Source organism: Lissotriton helveticus, chromosome 2_1 (genome assembly GCF_964261635.1).
Source record: "Lissotriton helveticus chromosome 2_1, aLisHel1.1, whole genome shotgun sequence".
In the NCBI taxonomy this organism is placed as follows: Eukaryota; Metazoa; Chordata; class Amphibia; order Caudata; family Salamandridae; genus Lissotriton; species Lissotriton helveticus.
In genome coordinates this window covers 359,835,203-359,860,114 of record NC_136059.1, presented here as the reverse complement: position 1 = coordinate 359,860,114, position 24,912 = coordinate 359,835,203, and positions in this window count along the sequence as shown.

Sequence of the window (24,912 nt, the reverse complement as noted above, 5' to 3'; positions counted from 1 at the left end):
ACACATATACACCTATAAGTCACTCCTATGGCAGGCCTTAACAATCCTGGAGGCAGAGTGCTTGGTTTTATGTGATATGGTGCTCTAGCATGAGCTGAGCATGTCTGCAGCTTTCGGAACCATGTCCTTATAGCTGTTCTATGATATAGCCATACCATATACTCTTACGTGCATTATGAACCTCGCGGTTAAATGCAATCTTTGGTTTGGCTTTATCAAAACATGTCGTGTAAGGTGTCATAGGCTTTGGAATACTACCCCCTCACCAGTTCTGGCGACGGGGGTAGCATTCCACCCTTCTAGAGGGAGAAGACATGTTACTTCAATTAATCCCGGTTAAAATTAACCAGAGCCTCAGCATCACAAAATGGATGCTGCTGCCACAGACACAAGTCTGACCTCCTGCTGCTGGGAGTCCTTCCAGCAAGGGAGGCTTGGACAATAGGTTTCCTGTCACAGGGAGGTGCTAGCACCACCCCAGACAGGCTATAGTGTAAGGGGGCAGGGAGGGCTGAATGAAATGAGACACTGCCTGGGGCACACAAGGTGTCCCGTGCATAGTCCAGTTCAAACCGGTGCTGGGGCACTCCAGCCCCAGCTCCGGCGCGAAACTGGACAAAGGGAAAGGGGTGTAACCACCCCCTTCCTAGGTCCCACCCATAGGAGGGACCTAGCAGGTAATCCAGCCCCTTGATTTGGTATATAGGTAGGAGCTGAGTCCCAAGACTTTAGATTTATCCTGACTGAAACTCTGACATGAAACTCTGGACCTTCGACATCCTACTCGACGTAGAAGACTGAAGAATCTCCCTTGTGGTAAAGGAGTGACCACCCTGCACAAGCAGGCACCATCAAGCGATCAACGGTTTGCTTTGTCGACACTCCTGCCGGAGCCCGAGCACAGAGCCTGACAAGACCCGGACTTCCAGACTTCCAACAGCCCGATCCACAGTCATAGCAGAGCTGAGACCTGTGGAGGCGACGAGAGACCTGGGACCGGCCATCTTGGAAAGCAAGCAAATTGCTTTCCATGGAACTTCTGAGGCACCCTCGAAGTTGTGCATTGGGGATTGAGAAGCCCCAGCCCCGAGCACCAAATGCACCGAAGATCAGCCCTCCACACTCCACGAGTTCTGCGTGGGGCCCTTCTGCATTTTCCTGCTCGACGCATCTGTCCGGTCACTTGCCCGTTGGCTAGTGGCCTCTGTGACAACGAACCTTTGAATTTCCAATGCTGGTCTGGTTGCTCCAGACTGGCCCTTGCTCCCCTGAAAAGGAGCAGCCTATCAGACCTTGCTGGTCTGATTAAGAAGCCATCATCCTTTTCTGCATGAGTTGCCTTTGCCGAGGCTTGTTGACTCCAATCCGGAAGCTGACACCGCCGACAGCGAGAACCTTCGTTGGACAGTCCGTATCCAGCTCCTGGTCGTCGTCGACACCTCCTGGTCCACGTGGCTGTAGAGACAAGCTTCGCAAAATCACCTGATTGCTTCACGACATCGCCTGGTTCCTTCCTGGTTCCATCCTGGTCACTGGCTAGTGACCCAGACTCTGTCCCCTCTGCTTTCAGGTACTCTTCATCCTCGATCCGCCCTTGGATCCACCCGGACACTTCTCTCCTGGTCACCTGCAGCATCTTTCTCCAAGGCTCCATAGGAATCAGCGATGAAACCCGACACACTTTGACACCTATGCACCCGCTTCCGGTGGTTGAGGTAATGCGAGTATTTCGGTACTCCTGTGGGTATTGACTATCCTAGTGTCCTAGTTTCAAGTAGCTTTTCCCTAGTCCATCCGGAAGTGTCCTAAAAGAACTAGTTTCCATTTCTTTCGTTCCCATTCTAACCCTATGGTAACTTGCATGTGTGTAGAGACACTGCACGCTCATCCCGTGGGCCTCCTGCTCTCCAACCATTGGTAGTACAGTGTAGCCCCAGCGATCCTTCAGGCCCTAGGCCTTTCCTTTGTTCGTGACGTGGTTCTTATCGCACTATTTTAGTATATGGTTCGAAGTGCCCCTAGGGCATTACTGTATTTTGTGCAACTTATTGTATTTTAATTAAGTATCTTGTATTGTGCTGGTGCCTCTGACCTCATAAAGAGTTCAGAGGATTGTCTTAGAAATAAATACATATATATTTTGATAATACAACCTGTGTGGTGTCCTTTCACTTGGTATTAAAGGGATTGCATATGGTAAAACAGCTGGCTTCACATGCCCTCTTGAGTTTAGCCTAAGACTGCTTTGTCCATGCTACCACTAGGATAGCTGGTCTATAAGGTTGACTTTACAACCATCACCATAAGGGTTGTTTGGACTCCACCCCCTCATATATATTGTAGAAGGAACCCTCGGGATGTAGCACACAAGCAAGCAAGACTGGTGAGGGACACTCCAGGTTAGTAATATGGAGGACGCTCCACCTAACTGTGAGGTAGGGGTGTTCCTGGTGGGTATAACCACCCGTCTAAGGGCTTGCAAGATATTGGGGGGGGGGGGTAGAGTGGAGAAGAGGCGTAGTAGGATGCGCTACAGAGCTCCTAGTCGCTCATAATTGTTGCATGAGGATAGACATGAGATGGTGGTTGTTGGGAGGAGGGAGGTTGTTTGGGAGAGGTTGTTTAAAAAATGGAAAAGCGGACACAAGATCTTCCTACTAGACGGCTGCAATGGGCTCTAGTTGCAAGATATTTAATTCCTCATGGGTATCACCGCCCGACCTCCGGGATGTGGGCACGCGAGCTGTGTGATGGGATTCTAAGAGTCTGGTACGATGCAGCCGCCAGGTTTGGAAGGTGGACTGTGGAACATGTGATTTTTATTATTATACTGTCTGCAATAAAAGAAATTAAAAAAACAAAAATAAGGGTTGTTTGGACTGGTGCAAGGTGCTCACTAGAATAGTGAACATCATATACCAGGCCAACTTCTCACATAGGCCCTGACACATGAGGCCCAAGAGGGGCTGTGGCTGCCCCGGACCCTGCTTTAGTTAGGTAATCAGAGGTTGGCCTGAGATGGATAGTAAGGGAGACGCAATTGAAGTACAATACCGACAGGGTAGGATCCCTTTGAAATGAAAAGAGCACTGCAACAGTGTCGAACGAGAGCATAGGAGCACACGTCCAAACCAGACAGTGGAAAGAAAACAATCTAACAATGGACCATGCATATTATTGCCAAGAGGAGCAGTCACAGTACCTCGTGACTCAAAAGAAGTCTTCAAAGAAAAACAACTTGCCCAACACTAGATGGTAAGAGTGTGTACAGCATGTGTAGCGTGACCAGGCGTCCCCGTTTTGCCAGGATGGTCCCTGTTTTTAACCAGCTGTCCCAGTAAATTTCAAGAAATTTAGCTCATGTCCCAGTTTTTAGAGAGGGTCGACTGAAAACGGTGGGAGGTGTTTTGTATGTTTTACAAAGCAGGGATAGTAGGCAGTTGTTTCAAGAAAGCAATTTAATTAACAGGCAAGCTACTGGGCTTAAAAATTGCATTTTATGTATGTTCTACTGCCTGTGCTGTAATTCTCTGCTGAGGAGCACTCTCATCGCTTGAAGTAAAATTGTAGTCCTTCTATTTTTCTGAAATGTCCCGGATTTTGGCTTTAAAATTCTGGTCACCCTAAGCATGTGCATCTACAGCCACACATGCCTCGAACATGACAATGGTCATTATATAAAGAACAAGGTTGTATTGGTGTCATGATTCTAATGTAAGTTATCACCCAGGACAATGAAATCGACACAAACTGAGTGTAAGATATTTTTGCGGGCCCCATGTGAATAAGACTGTCTAGCATTATGTTTTATAAATGTGCAGTTTGCCCATAGACCAAGACTTCTCACATTCTACCATCAGGGTTTCTTCAACTCAACAACCCTGGTCCAATATTTTCATGGACTTCATAATGGATTCACCTCCCTCTCGAGAATGCACCTCTCGATTAGTTGTTATATAATATTTCTCCAAATTGGGTCACTTCATTGCCTTATGCAAACTCCCTACTACTATTGCGCTGGCACAGATCTTCCTTGATCACTACCTTATGCTCCTTTATTTTTTTTTTTTTAATTATTTTTTATTGCAGGAAACGACAGAAACCAAAGTGATACATAAATACAATTGCCAACGGGCTTAATAAACATATATTTACAATAAGTATAATTACGGGACGAAAAAGAAAGATATAAATTAGTGAAGGAGAGAAATAAAGGCAGTTCAATTATTAAACAACATAAGGAGATAAAAAGAAAGAGAAGAAAGAAAGACGGGGAAACATTTAATAGGAATATTACTTAGTGAAAAATAAACCTTTAACAGTCCCCATTTTATACTTCAAAAAATTGTTTCCAAATCTTTTCTTTTCTAACGAGGGCTTTTGGTCCTCTATATTTGGCAAGTGTAAGTTCCATAGTTCTAATTTCTGTAACCAATGCTAACCACTCAGCTACAGCTGGAGGATCCTTAGAGATCCATGCCCTTGCTATGATTAGTCTTGCACAAGCCAACAAAATTGTTATAAGGTCCTGGTTGGGACAGTTGATCTCAAAGATGTCTAGTAAGACCAACTGTGGAGAAAGTTCAGGTATCAATATCTGATTAGTTTTGAGAAGGTCTGTTATTCCATTCCAATAACTAGAGAGTGCAGGACAGGAAAATAGCATATGTTCTATACCAGCAGCATATGTGTTGCACTTCACACATTTAGATTTATCAGATAGTGAGTTCCCTTGCGTCCATGAGGCAATTCTCTGTGGTGTGTAATATAACTCAGTGATTGTCCTATACAATTGCATTCTTAGGTTAGAGGAGTGCACAACATCGCTTAAGTGAGTTAGAGCATTTCCGATCTGCCTTGAATTTATGTCAAGGTTTAGTCTGCGAGACCACTTAGTTGCAATTTTAGTAGTATTTTCGTATTTATCTTTAATTAGAAGTTGGTATCCCAATTTTATGAGTGATTTGGTTTTATCAGAATATATACAGTCCAAAATATCAGATTGAGTAACTTCCGTTATTTTCATTTTGTTATAAAAAAAGTCTCTTAACTGCCGATATTTGAAGTGCATATCATTCGTTAAGCCATTTATTATTTTCAAAGTTTCAAAATCTAGGATACCATTAATTCCAAATATATCTCCTAATGTGCTAATACCACAACTAATCCATCGATTCGCTGTCCCACCCGAGAAAATACCCGGGAGACTTGGATTGTTCCATAATCTAAGTTCGGCATTATAAAATGAACTCTTACTGATATGCAAGGTTTTATTCCAAATTTTGATAGCATGTTTTGCAGTCTTAAATTTGACCCGCTTGAAATAGTTTGGGTCGTGTGTACGAAGCAAGAATTGGTTAGATTCAGCGCCCAGCATATACTGATGGAAAAATAGGGAAGGCTCATTTTTTAGTAAGCTCCTTATTCGAGAAAAAAAGGTAGCCAAAAAGTATAGGTTAAAATCCGGAAAAGCAAGTCCCCCTTTAGATATTGGCAATGTCAAGAATTTGATAGCCCTGCGTGCCTTTTTATACCCCCAGATAAAGTTACTACATATACCGTCTAGCCTTTTGAAAAAGAGTTGATTCGGTTGTAATGGTATGGCCCTGAACAAATAGAGTAATTTAGGTAATATTTTCATTTTAATCAAATTAAGTCGGCCTAATAAACTAAGAGGGATTTTATGCCACTTTTTAAGAGTTATAGTAGTTTCTTTTAAAAATGTCTCGTAGTTCGTTTCCAAGATTTTCCCCACTTTGGCCGCTAATTTAATACCTAGATAGATGGCTTCTCTACAAGTGTCGTAAATGTGAATATCCGGAGTATAGTTAACTATAATTTGGGTTTTACTCACATTCAATTTGTAACCCGAGATTATACCATATTTTTGTGCTTCATTGATGATTTCTGGCATAGCTTTATTAATGTCGGTTGTATATATTGCTATGTCATCAGCAAAAGCGGTTAATTTAAGAGCTAAGCCCCCATGATTCACTGGAATAATATTAGTTTGTTCATTTAGTGCATTTAAAAAAGGTTCTAAAGAAAGAGCAAAAAGTAATGGGGAAAGGGGGAAACCTTGTCTTGTGCCTCTTGCTATCTTAAAATTAGCTGAGGTTTTATCTCCGTAGCTTATCAAAGCCAGAGGTTCGTCATAAAGGGACCTTACCCAATCTAAATAAGACCCAGAGAGTCCCAATTTCTTTAATACTTCCCACAGATATTCCCACCCCACTCGGTCAAATGCCTTTTCCGCATCTAACATAATCATACCGAGCGGGGTGTGAGTAGCTTCAGCGACATCAAAGGCTGTTATTGATGTATTTACATGCGTGGTAGTGTCCCTGCCCATTACAAAACCGTGCTGTTGGAGATTAACAATATATGGCATGGTGGGGGCTAACCGATTTGCAAGGATTTTAGCAAAGATTTTAACATCAGAGTTAAGTAAAGAAATCGGCCGGTATGATCCGCATTCTTTTTCCGGTTTCCCCTTTTTCAAAAAAAAAATAATTTTCGCTATTTTCCATGATGGGGGTGCATGTTTGGAAACGCTAATTGAGTTTATCACTTTCTCTAATAAGGGCAATAATTCTTGGGCGCAGAGTTTATAGAGTTCCACAGGTAGACAGTCTTCTCCAACCGCCTTCCCTAAGGGTAGGTTATCTATTGCTCGTTTTATTTCATCCAATGTTACTTCTGAATTGAGTTGTTGAAGTATTTCTATATTTAACACCCGAGGTGGAGTTAAATATTTATCTAGATATTGTATTATATCTGATTTAGTTGGTGAAGCCTCCGGTGTATAGAGTTGTTGGTAGAATTTAACAAACTGATTCAATATTTCATCAGTTCGATCGTAAGAGTTTGAATCTAATCCAACTATTTCTTTAATTTTTGTTTTAGCTTTCCTATCCGCTGTTTTGAAGGCTAATAATTTCCCAATACGATCGCCGCCATCATATTGATCGAATTTATACTTTTGTAATTTGGTAATGTATCTTTCTCTCAAAGCTTTTTTTAGTCCTGCTTGTAGTTCCGCCAACTTTAGCCTAATCCCATCAATATTGTTTTTAGAGTCACATGATCATGCCTCAAGGCATATTTCCATATTCCGTATATTGGAAATTATTTGTTTGTTATTTTTACGACTCTCGATATTTTGCCTAAGTATATATTGTTGGGCAAATCCTCTAATGCTGCATTTACATGCATCCCACACCATATTTAAATTAGCCGAGTTGATATTGATTGAAATAAACTCTTGTATATGTTGTTTGAGTAGGGTAGTAAATCTTATATCTGCGAGTAAATGTCTAGGGAAAGTAAATTTTCGTGGTTCTTTTTTTTTGATCTTTAAGTGTAACTTCTAATAGCAAGGGGTTGTGGTCAGAAGTGACTTTAGGGCAGATATCAATCACACAATTGTCTATAATTAGTTCAGAGGCCCAGATCAAATCTATTCTTGAGCAAGATCTATGTGGTATAGAATAATAGGTAAAACCTGCCAGCAAAGGGTATTTTGATCGCCATACATCTCTGACATTGTTCAATCTTACTAATTCTAAGATTGCTGCTCTAACTTTATGCATTCTTTTATGTGTACTTTGCCCAGTGGAGTCTACTTTATAATCCATAGTGCAATTAAAATCCCCTGCTATGATGGTTTCTCCCTCCCATTCCAATAGCTCTAAGCTTAACTCTTCGAAAACTTTGGGATCATCAATATTTGGTCCATATACTACACATAGTACCATTTTAACATTATCACACTGTATCTGCGCAATTGCCCACCTACCCCGTGCATCTGAAGCGGTTTCCATAGTTTCTAGTCGAGCACCTCTTTGTTTTAAAATAGCTACCCCCCTAATGGTCTCATTTAAGGTAGAACATACAACCAAATCATAATTCAATTGTGAAAGTAACTTGCGATCTTGGTATTTTACATGTGTCTCTGAGAGCAAAACTATATTCGGATTATACATTTTAATCTCTTCTTGTACTAAATTCCTTTTGTTTTTACTATTTAAGCCATCTACATTCCAACTTAGAATTCTTAGTTTAGACATTTTAGTATCATGTTGGTCTTCCAATACATATTTCTCTCCACTATCTTTGCCCTTTTCATATTGATTAGATTTTTTCCACTAAATTTAAAAAAATAGTCGAATCCTGCAATCCATTTTTTCCCCACATTTATTCCCCACCCCCGACCGAAAGGGTCGTACCCTCCCCTGCAAGGGCCCCAGCCTCGCCCTTGCAGCCTCCCGTCCCTTAGGGGGGAGTGCCCCTCTATCTTAAGCTGCCGCTGAGGTGGCAGCAGAGTGAGGGTGCTAACATGAAAATCTGCTCATGCCACATCCTAAGTTGCTCATTGTTAACTCATACCTAAAGTATAGAACCATTTTGAACCCATCTAAAAAAAAAAAAACATTAGTGTCAAAAAACTAATACATATCATGCATAAAAGATGGGATTCAAAATAAAGAACTCAGAAAAGCCAAAGGCTAAATATTGCAATTAGTATACTCCAATTTTTTCATCACATTAATTTTCTTATTCTTTCTCTTTTTCATTTTGTTTTTCCCTTTCATTTTCCCTAGAGAATTTTTCCAAAGCTTGTTCTGCGGCTTCAAAGTCAGTAAAGAAAACCACATGTCCGTTCCGTATGACCTTAAGGCGAGCAGGCTCTTGAAGATAGGCCATACATCCTAAATTTTTGAAAGCATCTATCATCTTCCTGAGCTCCCAACGTTTGTCCATTGTGCCTTTACTTAGGTCAGATTTCACAAAAAAAGTTAAGTTGTCCACAGTCACAGGATTATTAGGCCTAGCTTTCAGCGATACAGCTTGCCGCAGCAGAAAGTTGCCGAAATAAATCAAGAATGGTCGAGGAAATTTACTGCTTGTGTTTCTTTGAATCAATGGCAATCTGTGTACTCTCTGTAACTGAGAATCCCAGTCCCAATCAGCAAGATCCGCGAAGGCTCTCTGAAGAAGTTTCACCATAAATGCCCTCGGATCGGACCCCTCCATTCCTTCTGGTATACCAAATAATCTGAGGTTTTGTCTTCGTGCACGATTTTCCAAGTCCTCCACTTTATCCTCTAGCTTAGAGACTCTTGATGTATTCTGTTTGACTGTTACTGAAGTCTTATTTGCGTCTCCTTCCACTTCAGCAATACGTTGTTTTATGTCTTCTATCTCCTTAGTCACTCCTCCCAGGCCTTGACAGATGTCTCTCATAGTTTCTTGTATCTTAGTATTGTCTTCTCTTAGTTGCAGATATTGTTGTTGAATCTCCGCTCTTTGCTCTAGGAGAGTCTGCATAATTGATTCCATAGATATCTTTGTTGGGTCTGAGGAATTAGAGGAATTAAAGGAATTAGAGGAGTCATGTGAGACCCTTTGTGGAAGTCTTAGTCCAGATAGCGACCTAGGACCTGTTGAAGTTTCTTGACTTTTAGTAATTGAGTCGTCAGACCTCAGCTCTATAAATTCTTGTTCAGGATTCTCGCCTATATTTTCAGCAGGGATTCCAGTTAGCAGTATCTGGGTTTTTCTCAAACTTGGTATTATGGATTCGGTGCTTTCTTTGGGTTGATCAGAGTTGAGGACAATGTTTTCAAGACCCTGATCTTCAGATTCATTCGACTCTTTATTGTATGTAGCAGGGTTAGAAGAGGTGTTGAGAATATGAGTGGGAGAGGTAATTATGTTTATTAGGGAAACCCCTTTCGCCGACTCTATATCGGTCAATGCCTCGTACTGAGATGTCTCTTGATTTATAGGTACCCCATCTAGATTGCAGTCACCAGTGGAGTCACCAGAGGAGTCTATAAGATTAGTTAAGTTAGCCCCATGCGTGCTGTGCCCTTCTTCGAGGCTAGCGCCTGATAATCTTAGAGCCATGCTCTTAACACCTCCTTTGGCCTCCATCCATCTTCTCAGAGGGCTATCATCAATTAATCGGCTTTTTTTATTTCCTAGAGGTTCCTTATTAACTGTCTTTAGTAAAAGATTTTTTTGTTTAGTTTTAACTTTCATCTTAATTTTCCTCGAAGCAGTTTTCTTGTTAATTAGAATTTTAGGCGCTTCATCAACTCCCTCCTCATCTGTCAATTCCTCATACTCTAAATTAGAGTCTTCATCAGTTACAGCCATAGAATCATAAGGTAATCCATCTCCGCTTTTCTGCTCCCATATTCCGTTTTGATCAGTCTTTGATCGGGAGTTGGGATTAATGTTGGTAGTCTTATCCGCCTGTTTATTTTGATTTTGAGCCATATTTTGAGCCATATTTTGCGATCCCTCGGTTTCATCTGTAATCCGCGTGGCCATATTGCCATCGCTGGGTATGCCTTCTCTACTCATTAGCTGAGTATCCACAGCTAGGTTTACAGGATCTGAGCGTGGATCAGTGTTTACACTGGGTATCTTATCCAGACTTTGCATCCCGCAATTCTTAAGCTTAGTCCCAGATTTATCAGTTTTCCCGCTAGATTTCTCTGCCATTGCTGAGCTCTTTACAGAAAAAATGACCGCATCTTCATCCTTATTATTCAATTTCTTTTTGATTTTGGGCTCAATCAATCGGGCTAAGCCAAGTTTAGGCTCAGTACAGCCACTCCCCTTAATAGAAGGAGCATTTTCCCCCTCACAACGTATATTTTCATCGGTTAAATCATCCGGTTTAGTGTTTCTCTCTTTCATTCTCCCGCTGTTACCATTACAGCTAATGCCTTGTGAAAGTTGGGGTTCCTTGTTATTGCCCGATGCCCCGGCTGCCGCCACCCCAGCAATCGCTGCCGCCATCGTACCTGCGTTTGGTTGTCTTTCTGCCAGGGCGGTCTTCCGGCTCCGTGTGGTCCTCGTCTGCCGCGCGGACATCGACTTTTCCGTTAACTCCGTCTCCAATCTCCGCAGCGCTCTCTGTGTTCTCGATGAGATTGGGTGCGGATTCAGGTGAGCAGCCAGCTGCGGTGAACACGCCCAGCTGGCTTTCCCTACTGGCGTGCAAGCAGGGCGAACCGCCGCGTAGATCCAAGAGCGAGGCAGAGTCCCGCTGCAGAATTGAAGCAGAGCCCGTATCATTGAGGCCGTTTAGGATTCCGGCAAACGGTCATACAACCTAAAAAGAGCAGGATCGGGATCCAAAGAGATGGTGCCAGCAATCTCAAACTGCAACTTATCGTTTGCAGCCGTAAGTGCGGTTATGGGTTTATTCGTTGGAGCTCACTGCTAGAACTTACTGCTCGACTTGGCTGACTTTTCTGAATTGCCGGTTAGGTATAAGAGAGAGTGCTTGTCCGTATCGCTATATTAAGTGGTTCTCGGGCAGAGCAGCTCCATGCAGCAACCTTCACTCGGCGGAGTCAGCCCGCCATCTTGACTCCTCCCCTCTGATGACTCCACTACCTTATGCTCCAAGGTCTTTTCAACAGACTGATGGATTGGTCCAAGTTAATAAAGATAGTGGGGTTAGCACATTTTAAGCCAACAAGTTTTTACCCTCAGACTGACAGGCAAACAAATTGTGTTAATCAACCAATAATGCAATGCTTAAGATGCTTTCTTATGAATCAATCATACTGGGTCAAATGGATTTCTCTAGCCTAATTTGCCTGCAATAACTTTTTGCAGTTCCATAGGGATATTTACTATTTTCTGTACATTTGGCTACCATCCTAAGATGTTTTCCTCCATGTTGTCTGGGTCTAAGGTATCTTCTGTCTGATATTGTAAAACATCAGGGACATACATTACTGCAACACATACAGCAACATATTTTCAAAGCTAACATTTCATATAAGAAACAGACTGACCTACATAGATAAGGTGTGGCTTTCCACTAAATTCCTTTCTATGCATGGTCTCGCCCAAAGTTCAAGCCTAGGATCGCAGGCCCCTTTAACATCTTAGAGAAATGTGGGACAGCAGCAATTAGAATTAAATTACCATCTAGATGGCTGATCCATCCTGTTATATATATCCACAATAAAATCTGCCCGGTCAGAGACAGGAACTCCTCTACCAGCTACTATTATAGATGGGTCACCTGAAATAAAGGTGAGGCAATTGTGGATTCCAGGGTTCATTGTGAACGGTTGCTACACATGGTGGCAAGGAAAGGGTTACATTTAGGAGAGAACTTGGGAACCAGCTGATTCCTTTCATGCTCCCAGATTGCTCATTACATTTAACAAGTCAAATGATAATTGGGAAAGCGGGTATTTTGTCTTGGCTTAAGAGTGCTAATTTAATTAGTCTGTCAGGATTTGGCATAGTTTCAAATTTTTGTATCTAAAGGAAAATAAATAAAATTCAGTTTAACGTTAATATTAAATCGGATCTGAAGCTTAGCCTTACAAGGTCAACATCACTTCTGTTTGTTTCATTTGGAGAGAAAAAAATGCTCAGTTGCTGCATTACACGCTGGCCACAAACTAGACTAGCATTTATGTTTTTAAACTGTGAACTTCAGATGGCAACTTACCATTCACTGAAGATTTGAGTAGTAGATAATGAGAAAGGTTTACAGAATCAGTGGTTCTGTACAGTTGATGAAATGTTATATCTTAATCAGCAATGTTTTATCACAGTTTAGTTTTAGGTTGCCGATAAATCAATCCACTTTTCCAAGGAGGCTATGTAAACCTAAAATAAACTTAAAAAATAGATGCATATAGCAGACTCCAAAAATTACATGTATTTTGTGTTAGAAAATCAAATAAGTGTTCTTCCATTTGTTTATTCAGATAGTTCCAGAATATATAAGGATGTCAGGAACCACAGGAGCACCTAACCTCCCCTCAAGCTGGTGGACAGCAGCATTAAAAATTATGTTTAATGCTGTGAAGAAAGAAATTGTTAATTTCTCCAAGCCACCCAGTGTCCTTGCAACTTCCATGTCTTAGAAATCCCTATTCAAGTGCTGGGGTTTTTATCTTGTCCTAGGCTCATAAGATTTGGTGCAACTAATGGGCATGACTACAATGTTCCATCCACGGCAGAATAAATGTTGCAATTTTCATAACAACAAAAGTTAAAACTCTTGAGTCAGTGTGGGAAAGTGCCTCTTTTGAACATGGTTAGCCCCCATTTTTCACCTGGATAATGATGCAAATTAGGCTGGAAGTGCACAGGGTACCTGCCAACCAGGTCCCCTGTGCCTGAAGCTCTTTCACTAAACTGTACCTTTTGTTTCCTAATTGGCACAGCTTCAGTATTCCTCGTAAGTCCCTAGTAAATGGTTTCTGAAGTGCATTGGCACTGAAGATGGACCCCAAGAGTAGCAGCACGAATTGTGCCACCTCAGGGCACCCTCACCAAGGTCATGCACAATGCCATTGCAGAATGCGTGTCTGGGTTCAGACAAAACTGAAGAGTCAAAATGTCACACATCCCTGAGTGCCATGCCCACAGATACTACATGGGATATAGGTAACACACCCCTCTAGCAGGCCTTATAGTCCTGCGGCAGGGTGCACTATGTAGGAAGCTGGCACTGTATATATTATACCAAAATGAGGTATAGTGTGCACAAAGTCCAGTTGATCCCTAGAGGCTTTACAGAGGCTCAAGTAGATAATAATAATAATGCTCTCTTTTGTGGTAGTGTGTGTGAGCAGTAGGGCTCATCAGAGAGCAGTGCTAAGCATTTGTTGTACAAACAAATGATACACACACTCAATAACTAAATCAGAGACCAATGGTTTATAAGAATAATACTTTTAGTATATTTATTTCATAGAACCAAAGAAACTTTGTTTCATGTAAATACATTTTGCAATATCCATGCTTTCCAATGTAAAGGCCAAGCAGAGGCTGCAGTTGTCGACTTGGAGTCCAGCAGGGGTCAGCCCACTGTTGACTGTTGCTCAGAAACACTGGGAAACCTTTGCTGGACTAGTGGGCCCATGGGTTTCAGGCCGTGGACGTTGGGTGCAGATGTAATTGGTTTCGCGGTGCCGCAGGCAGAGCTTTTGTCTTTGAAAGTTGTTTTTCTTTTGGACAAGTTTGCTGTCCACAGGAGGTCAGGAGTCTTTATGGAAGGCAGGCCAACCTCCCAGGGTTTTGGAGATCGCAGGTCTGCGGGACAACTCATGAGAGCTTGCAAAGTTCGGAGCTTGCAGACAGGCATGGGACCAAGTCAGTGGCTGAAGCTTCTTGTCGTGCAGGGATAGACTCTTCTTTGTCCTCTTCATCGTAGGTTGTTAGTGATATGAGAATTAAGGCTCCGTGGTACCCCTGAATATTAACTTCATGGGTGTTACAGGGCTCATACTGTAGTAGGGGCTACTTACCTTTAGGGTGTCTATGCCCTTTGTTTGTCCAATCCCTCTGGGGAGGGCGCATATCCATAACCCTATTGGCTAGAATCCTCCAAAACAATATGGAGGATTCTGAAAAGAGGGGGTCACTTCAGCTCAGGTCACCTTAGGGGTGGCCTTGGCTGAGAGGGGATATACCTCTCTGCTTACTAATTTTCCTGCCGACTTTGCAGCCAAAATGTGGCTTGGTCAGGGGAGACGGGCATCTTCACTAGCTAGAGAGGCCCTGGTCAGCATAACAAAGGATGGGACGCCTTTGAGGCTCACTGCATTTCTATGCTGTTCCTGCTTGGGGTGGGAGGCACCTCCACCCACACAGTCTTTGTTTCCGACGCATGAGAGCAAAAGGCTACCACCTCAAGGGTCAGAAACATGTCTAGAGTTATCAGGCTGGTGGGGACCAGTCAGGCACACACTAGCGAGTTGGTAAGATTTCAGGGAGCACCTCTAAGGTGCCCTCTGGGTGCATTTCTTAATAAATCCAACACTGGCATCAGCCTGGGTTTATTAAGCTGAGATGTTTGGTACCAAACATCTTGAATTCAGTGAAGCCATCATGGAGCTGTGAAATTATGGAGCTGTGGAACTCGTAGTGACAAGTTTCCAGCGCATGTAGTCATTATGGCTTCATTGTGCACTTATAATGTCTAACAATGGACTTGGACAATATAGTGGCATATCTACTCATGCTGTTATGCCCTCACATGAGGTATAGTGCACCCTGCCTTAGAGCGTTAAGGACTACTGTTAGGTTGACTTACCTATGCCTCCTGCAGTGCTGGTAGACCTTGCACACAGGAATGTGCGCCAGGTCGACTCTTCACTTTTATCTGCTGTGGCAGTATGCCTATGTTTGGTGAGGGATCTATTAAGGTGGCATAATACATGCTGCAGCACTTGGAGACCCTCTATGGTACCAAGGCCCTTGTTACAACTGATACCGTTTTAGAAGGGACTAATATCTGAGCCAGAAATGTGTTGATTGTGGTTAAAAAGTAGGTGACCTCGCTTTTCTTTTCAAGGATAGGGTAAGGACTACTCTATTTTTCTTGGAGGGCCCTTGGTGCAACAGGCTTCAAACCCCATACGTTCTGCCCTGGCTGGAACTTCACCAGTGCAGCCTTTTGGTCATACCAAAGCTTCTGGGGCTCTTGGCCGGCCTCAAGGTTTTTGAATGCTTTTTCCATGTACTCTGCCATCCTGGAACTTAGACCTAGGACACAGTCCACAATATCCTGCTTAGGTTCGTGGAGAAGCTTCTCCCAGCCTTCCTTCAGAAGTCAAAGTGGTCTCCTAACAGTATGAGCAAACAGACGTTCAAAGGGGGAAACACCTTCTCCCTTCATTGAGTGTGTGTATCATTTATTGCCTCTGTGAGTACAACAAATGCTTAGCACTACCCTCTGATAAGCCTAACTTCTCACCCACACTACCACAAAATATATAGTACTATCTACTTTTGCCTCTGTAAACCAATAAGGGTCTCCTCGACCTCTATGCACAGTGTACCCCATTGTGGTGCACCATATAATGAGGTGGGCTCCCTACATTGGTGGATCAATGGTGGGTTCTACTACTTTGCATTTGCTGAACCACTCTGATAATAAAGTGATCACACGATTGAAGTCACAAATTCCCTTTAGTTGAATTGTGTGTTTCAAATTGACTATTTTGGAAAATTTTAAAATAATTGTTTGGGCCTTGGTTAGGTCCTTTTTAGTACAACTGTTCTAAAAATACAAATATAACTGTAGTTAGGGAACCAGTGTTGTTATTTTTTTTATTTTTCTACCTCTCCAAAAAGGTTCTCAACTTAGTAAACAAAATGAGTTCTAGAAAAAGTACATCAGAAGATGGTACAGGTGGACTAACTCGAACGCACATCTTACCTGTCTCTGCCAATGAGACAACTTAGGGGCATATCATCAAGGGACGGCGATAAATAACGCAAAGCGCGTTCAGCGCTTTTTATTTATTGCCGTCTATCTCTGGAATTTATCTCCCTGGTAGCGCGTTATTAACAACGTGTTTCTCCAGGGCAATAAAAATTCCAGCGATGGCAGGGAAATCGCAGTTTTGCAGGGAACATCGCTGGTTTTCCAGCGAAGTTCCCTGCCCCTGCCCAGTGACGCCCACTTTGCATCTCATTAGAGATACAAAGGGAGGCGTCGGGTAAAAGGGTGCTAACATGCGCTAAGGCATGTTAGCACCCATTTGTAAATAGGACGAAAAGATTATCTCCGCTTTTTTGGCTTTCAAAGCCAAAAAAGTGGATATAATGCCCTTGTTAATATGCCCATTAGAGGCTTGTTTAAAACTTATGGCCTCAAGACTCTGTCAAACCCTAGCAAATCCCAGCTCCAGGGGCTTTTGGCAGAGTATGACAGAGAGTACCCAGATGATGACACTGAAATTGCAGAAGATTAGAATACAGAAAATTGGAGTGATGATTTAACACACCAGCACAGAGGAGCACTTACAGATGAAGAGCTTGCTCTGGATAGATTAGCCATAAGGGCAGCTATAGAAGCTCAACTCCTAGGTTTAGAAAAAGAGATAAAAAAGTTGGGCCTATGAACCATCTCTGGTGGCAGCACAATAATAAAACGGGAGACAAGTCATTCTTTTGTCCCTAATATCCCAAAAGGGACTGTCCCAAAATTATTTGAGGGTGATGATATCGCCAAGTGGTTCATTGCTTTTTAGAGGGCCTGCCTTAGCAGACAGGTCAACATCAAGCTGTGGAGTGCTATCCTGTGGGAAATGTTCTCAGGAAAGTGTAGGGATAGACTCTTGACACTCCATGAGAAAGATGCTGAAAAATATGCTCTCATGAAGGGTACACTGATTGAGGCCTTTGTATTCACAAAGAGTACAGAATCTGGTTCAGGGAGGCTCGAAAAACTCAGAGCCAGGCCTGGGTAGCTTTTGTAGACTAGTCAGTGAAATCACTAGGAGGTTGGTTAGCTGGTAACAATGTGCATGACCATGACATAGGGCTTTATAATTTGACAATGAAAGAGCATCTTCAAAGTAGTTGTTACCAAGAGAAGTTACATCAATTCGTGGTAGACCTATGTCCACTTTCTCCTCAAGAGTTGGGAAAGAAGGCAGACCACTGGGTCAAACAAGGGTGACCAAGACTACCACTGGTGGGGGAGACCAAAAGAAAGAGGCCTACAAGCCCCCCGTCCCCAATGAGAACAAGGGTAACCCAAAAAACAGTCTTCTCCAGGCCCCCAAAAACCTGTTCAGGAGGGTAGGACCCCGAGACGCTTCACAGCCAAAGGGTAGGTACCATCGAAAGAACTGGGATCCCACGAAAGCTTGATGCCATGATTGTAGAACCATAGGGCTAGAAACTGAAGACACTGGCTGTAAAAACAAGAAAAATGTCTATAGTACACCTGCAGTAAATGCAGTTGCTATCTCTGAATGGGATTTCAGGAGAGTACTGACTAAGTCAGTGTGCTCACTAAGGAAACTCTAGAGGGAGATGTGGACATAGCCACCTCAGCTGTCTGGCCCACTAATATGCAAAAATAAAGACAGCATTCTGTTATTAATGGCGTTAGGATGAAGGTATTGAGAGACGCTGGAGCTAGTGTCACCATGGTGGCTGAGCAGCTAGTGTCCTCTGAACAGTATCTGGCTGGAAGGAGCTACCCAGTCACCAATGCTGACAGTGTGACAAAACTCCATCCCATGGCTATGGTGTCCTTTGACTGGGGGTAGCATTTTCTTCATCAATCGCTCCGGCTTGCGAATTTATCGCGTATGCTAGGGCCAGAGGTTCCTTGGGGGGGGGGGGGGGGGTAGGATGTCTGTTCTCATGGTCTGAGATGTCTTAGCGCAGGGACACTCCCTCGGAGTAACCGTTGCGCTTTATAAGTTTAATCTAATCTCAAATCCCATTAATGTGTTTGCTTGGTAATGATTTGGAGTCCTTAGCCTGGGCTGTGGCAGAACTGATAATACATGCAGAAATGCTTGGAATCCCACACTGGGGTGTGTGTGAAAAGCAGAGCGCAGAGCCCAGGAAAATAGGTGCTGGAGTCTGGAATAATGGCTCAGCCCTCCAAGACAAAAAAAGGAAGGAAGACTGGGGGACCAGCCTCTAGCGAAGATCTGTGCCAGAGGCACAGAACCTGTCCTACTCCTGAAAACCTGCAACAGCAAGCTGTTGCACAGGAAGGAGGTGATGTCAGTGGTTCCCATAGGACCTATTGGAGGAGGGAGTCCTTAACACTGAGGCCAGAGACCCTACCCCTGGTGCCACTAGGAGAATGGTAGTGCCTCAGGTGTTTTGGGAACTACTAACATTGGCCCATGACACATCCCCCTAGCTGCACACCTTGGTCAGACCAAGACTTGGAGTAGGTTAGTCAGCCACTTCTATTGGCCAGGGATGCACTAGAAGGTGAACACATTTTGTAACTGGTACAACCTTGATGTCTGGCTACCTGAAACACGTGGAAAGAGTGTGGAGTGACCTACAGGTTCACTACCCCCTACCTACCATCACCAGTGTATTGGCCCTGTTGAACGATTCAACAATACCATGAAAGGTAAGATTGGTGGACTCCCTGAAAAACTCAGAAGGAGTTGGGATGTCTTACTTTCATGCTGGCTTTTTGCCTACAGGGATGTGCCACAGAAGTGAGTGGAGTTCGCCCCCTATGAACTTCTGTTTGTCCATCCTGTTTGGGGACCATTGTGCCTAGTAAAGGGAGGATGGGAGAAACAGCTTGTTGAGCCTAAACAAGATGTAGTGGGCTATGTGCTTGGCCTTCACTCCAGGAAGGCTGATCACAAGGAGGAAGCAAATAAAAACCTTGAGGCCAGCCAGGAGCTCCAGAACCAACGGTATGACCAATGATATGGAGAAACAGCACAGACGGCCTGTGCCTGAGCAAGCGTTAAACCAGCCCGCCCAGGTCAATCCCTGCGCTGCACATGCAGCATGAGAGCAGCACGGGGACTGGATGGGAAGTCTCTGATGGTGGGCAGGAAGCAGAGGAGCACTGAGGCAGCCAACAGCATCAGGTATTTTTTTTTATATGTAATTCCCCTCTCCCTCTGCTGCTGCCCTGCCGCCCACCACTTTTTATTGCCAGCAGCCACCACTGAAGGGGAGGTAACCTATTTGGTGGACCATGGCATTTGCAGGAACCCCAAGAGGGTCATCCCTGTTAATCGCCTTAAACCCTACTATGACAGGGCAGATGTGACTATGCTCATGGTTACAGATAAGGATCAGGAAGCAGAGACTGAATCTCTCCCTGATCCCCTGTCCAATAATCCAAAAGATGGGTCAGTGGAAGGAGTGGTCTTGTCAGACACCCTCGCTGCCCAACAGCAGACTGATTGCAGGCAAGTCCTAAATCAGTTTGCTGAGCCCTTCTCTTTGAACCCTGGTCAGACTAGCTGATGTACCCATGATGTGGACACTGGTGAAAGCGTACCTTTCACTAATAAAATATAAAGGCAGTCGAATCATGTGAAAGAGAGCATCAAAGCTGAAGTAAGCCAAATGCTTGAATTGGCAGTCATAGATCCATCTGAGAGCCCCTGGGTTAGCCCAGTTGTTCTCGTCCCCAAACCTCATAACCAGGGTGGTAAGAAAGAAACTAGATTTTGTGTTGACTATAGGGGCCTCAATGCTATGACCAAAACTGATGCACACCCAGTTGCTAGGGCAGATGAACTGATTGACAGGTTGGGAGCTTCCAGATACCAGTACCCTTGATCTCACATCAGGGTACTGGCATATAGGACTGACTCCAGGAGCAAAGGAAAGATCTGCATTTTCAACCCCAGATGGGCATTATCATTCACTGTGATACCCTTTGGGACTCCATGAGCAAAAGAAAGATCTGCATTTTCAACCCCAGATGGGCATTATCAGTTCACTGTGATACCCTTTGGTTTGAAAAATGCACCTGCCGCTTTTCAAAGGTTGGTGAATAAATCCTTGCCGGATTGGAATCTTTTAGTGTAGCTTAACTGGAGGATGTTGCTGTCTTTAGCTCTACCTGGCTGGATCACCTGTTCCACCTTGAAAAAATACTTGAGGCTCTGAGAAACGCAGGCCTCACTATCAAGGAACGCAGGCCTCACTATCAAAGCAAGCAAGTGCCAGATAGGACAGGGAAAGGTTGTATACTTGGGCCACCTTGTTGGGAGGCCAGGTTCAACCCTTGCAACCCAAGATCTAGACCATTCTGGACTGGGTTGCTTCAAAAGCTAAGACCCAAGTGAGGGCCTTCCTTGGCTTGACAGGGTACTAAAGGTGGCTTGTGTTGCATTATGGCACAGAACTGACTTCCAAAAGAATGCCCAATAAGATTGACTGGACAGTGAGCTATCAAAAGGTTTTGACACTAAAAGAAGCAATGTGCTCAGCACCTGTTCTAAATGCTCCAGATGATGCCAAGCGATTCATTGTGAAGACAGATGCCTCTGACGATGCGATAGGAATGATTCTATCCCAAATAAATGACTAAAGTCAAGACCAGCCAGTGGCTTTCAGCAGTAGAAGGATTCTCCCCAGGGAACAGTGTTGGTGCTCCATTGAGAGGAAAGCCTATGCTGTGGTCTGGTCCCTGAAGAAGCTGAGATCATACCTGTTTGGCTCTCACTTCCTTTTTCAAACCGACCACAGGCCTCTCTGCTGGTTAGTGCAAATGAAAGGCAAAAATCCAAAACTGCTTCGGTGGTCTATATCCCTACAGGGAACAGACATTAGGAGGAACACAGACCTGGGACTGCCAATTCTGATGGCCTTACCAGGTTCTTCCACTTAGATGGGGAAGGTTAATCTCATCCCCTTCTGTTTGGGGGGGTCATGAAGGAAAGTGCTTCTTGTCGACATAGTTAGCCCCCACTTTTTGCCTGGAAAATTATGTAATTTCAACTGGAAGTGCACAGCGTCCCTGCCAATCAGGGCCCTTGTACCAGAAGCTAGCCTGTACCTTTTGTTTTCCAATTGGCCTATTTTCAGTACCCGTTGTAAGTACCTAGTAAATTGTACCCCTGGCACATATGGCATTGGCAGTCAAGAGGGACACCAAGGGTAGCAGTCAAAATTATGCCACCCTAGGGACCTCTCACCATGCCCATGCACACTGCCATTGCAGACTGCGTTCCTTGGTGCCAAAAGATCAAAGAGTCGACATGGCACACATCGCTGTGTGCCATGCCCACGATCACTGAATGGGATATAGGTAAGACACCCCTCTGCCAGGCCTTATGGTCCTAAGGCAGGGTGCACTATATTTCCTGTGAGGACATATCTGTATGAGCAGATATGCCTCTGCAATATCCATGTAGATTCTTGGATATTGCAATTGAACAGGTAAGCCACAGAGTGTACATGGGCTGAGTACCTGTCATTACGAGTTCCGGCTTCACTGTATTTTGGGATATTGGTATCAAACATCTCGCCTTAATAAACATTCAGATTTCAGTGTCAGATTTATTAAAAATTGCACACAGAGGTCCCATTAGAGGGGTCACCTGACACCAACGAACCTTTAGTGTGGTTACCGACAGGTCTAGGCTAGCCTGTCACCGCCAGACAGAGTTTTGACCTCATGGGGTGAGCGCCAGCACGCTTGTAGGTCGAGAACAAAGCCTGTCCTGGTGTGGTAAATAAATAAATAATACCCTATTTTTGACTAGACATATATCATAACAGATAGCTCAATAAATAAGAGTCAAGATTCGAGGTAGTAGGAGTTTTGCAGGTTTAATACAGCATAAGGACAAGAACAGGACAACCTGCATAGGAATAGGATGGCAGGGCCCAGCAGCTGCTGGGGCTGGGTCTGGGATGAGCGCGCTGACTTTTAATAACAATACATGAGCATATATACATAACGCAAACACATAGCATTACATTGCAGTAGGCGTAGCAGTGGGTGGAGCAGAAGGCGTGACGCGTAGCAGTCGCGAAAGATAAGGGGGAAAAGAGGTGTAACAGGGCGTATACATAGACATGTGATGCAAACGTAACAGAATATGTCATGAATGGGGCGGAAACCATGGAGGGGGCTACCTAAGGAGCCGGGACCTCTAACCTGATGGTGCGCGCAAACTAGCAATGACGTATCACTAGGAGAAGCTGGGGGCTATGAACTCTGTGCTAGGAGCAGAGACTGAAGTCTGGAGAGTCAGGGCGGCATGTACCTAAACAGTATCTAGTATCTGATGTTTAGAGAACATGTTGATATAAACTAGAAGTCAGGAGAGGAAAGGCTGACTTGATTCGAAGACTGGACCATGCATTATTCTACATGTAGTGCGTGATGAAGAATATTAAATGACCATTAAATGCAGTATTTCTCTAACGTGGAGACATGAAGGCTAGACAATGACGGAAACTATTGATGCAGTTCAGTAGCTTAGGAATGCAGAGAAGGAGGACTGAACTGATAACTGGAATCATAACATATTCTTGGCAGACTCAGAGGCTGAGCCAGGCTGGACCGGGCACTGCGAGGCAGGAAGTAAGTGAAGGGTCGAGGATACAGGTGGGGGCTGTATCGCTCCTCAGCGAGGCTTCAGGAGACAGGAGCTGAATCTGGTGTCCAGGCCCTTTTGAGGCCTAGAAACGGGGACTTTATAATAGAATAACGTGCACACTGAGAAACGTGGCAACGTAGCTTTACATAGGCCTGATATTCGTAGTATTCACGAGAACTGGAAACTGACATACTAGAGGTGGACACAACTGTAATTGCGTCATTAATCGAACATGGGGAATGCATATGCATATTTAATCATGCACACATAACATATGATGGATGACACGTAGGGACACAGAACATGGCAAAATTCACTTTTCCACATTCCCTCCTTGTCACTACGTTTCCATCAGGAAACATCAATTTTCATGATACCATCTATCATTTCATACAGTATCATTTGCTCGTCTCGAATTATCCTGGAACGGGATTTAGAACGGGGCTTGGGACTAGAAATACAAGAGGTAGCACAAATGCCGCAAATCGCAGGGCCACATTGTATACAGAGGCAGCAGCTGAATATGATCGCTGCTGCAATACCTAGAAAGGACAATATTTTCCATCCCCAGGCGGAAATTATATTCCAGAACCAACCGGACCATGTCCAGGTGCCTGGATCTTGGTGTATCAGATGGGCAATTTTATGGAGTCTGGTTATAGCTGAATAAACAGACGGCGCGTTATTTGGAATGAAAATGCAGCAACTAGATCCGATGACTCTACAGGCCCCGCCCCTATCGGCCAGTATGACGTCAAGGACGAGACGATTCTGTAAAACGACAAATCTCATAGCAGATTGCTCTTCGGTTAAGTTACCTAGAGCAGAGGCAGTCTCATTTACTACAGCTTCGAGGGTTCTGGTTAACCTACGGATTAGCTTACTATTCTGGATAGGTCCTATAAAGAAAAAGAAACCTTTGTTGAAATCTGTATACTGTTCTAGAGCAGTTTCAGTATAATCGACAATTGGGGACTCCCTTCTATGTCTAACGTGTACTAGATGTGTGTTTCTATGATAATCAGGTGGGGCTAGGAAAACTGGTGGCAGTAGGAAGGCAATGTAACAGGTTCCCTCCCAATCGAGGGGCAGACGGACATATGCGGTTTGACCACAAATAAAATAAGAATGACGTGAAGGTTTAAAGATAGATTTCCCACTGTCACTATACTTGACAATAGTAGTACAATCACTGTGTCCTACGTGTATGGAACCCTTATTTCGGACACATAATTCGCCTTTGACTGGTAGTACTGAAATAGCAGGTAAGTCTGGAGTAGTATCAGACTGAACATTCAAGACCATGAAATTCGACGAATAATTACCTAAATTATACACTTCATTTTCTAGATCTAAACCTGTTCTGTGGGGAAGACCTTGCTTGTCTGGAAAACATGTACTGTTAAGAAAAGACATATCTGTTAAGGATGACGTTAACGTGGACCATGCTCCACACGAACCATTATGTGAAAATGGATAAGGAAAAAGTGGCAGAACTCCCTTCGGTGTCTGGAAAGGGGGGAGTCGACCACACACCCAACAATTAGTGGCATTGCTGGTCTGGTGTGAGTAATGTAACATGCGGATAAATGAGTTATTTCGCATAGCGAGGCGGTAAGAGAGTTCATGAGGAGGCAGATCACTAAACGTGTGTTCTGCTGTAGTATTAGCAGACTTATTTACATGAAGAACTGGGAAATACAAGTAAAATGCATAACTGGTGCAGGAAATCATAAGGCTGAGAAACAATATGAAACATAGAAAAACGATACATCGGATTGAGTTTTGACTAACTCTCTCACTATGGGGGTCTATTTTATACATGTCAGAAACAGTCTAACCGTTTCACCTAGGGGAGGACTTAGACAATCAAACTGACTGACTTATTTTACTAGACCGGAGTTTTAGTTTATACTCCTGTTGTGGAGTTTTCTCTATCAGGGGAGGGGTTGTAGCAATGTCTTTTGCGGGACAGTCCTTGAGAACAATGCTTTGGCAATCCTTCAAATCCTGGGAAATGTTCTTTAAGACGGGTTTCAGTCCATTAAAAAGT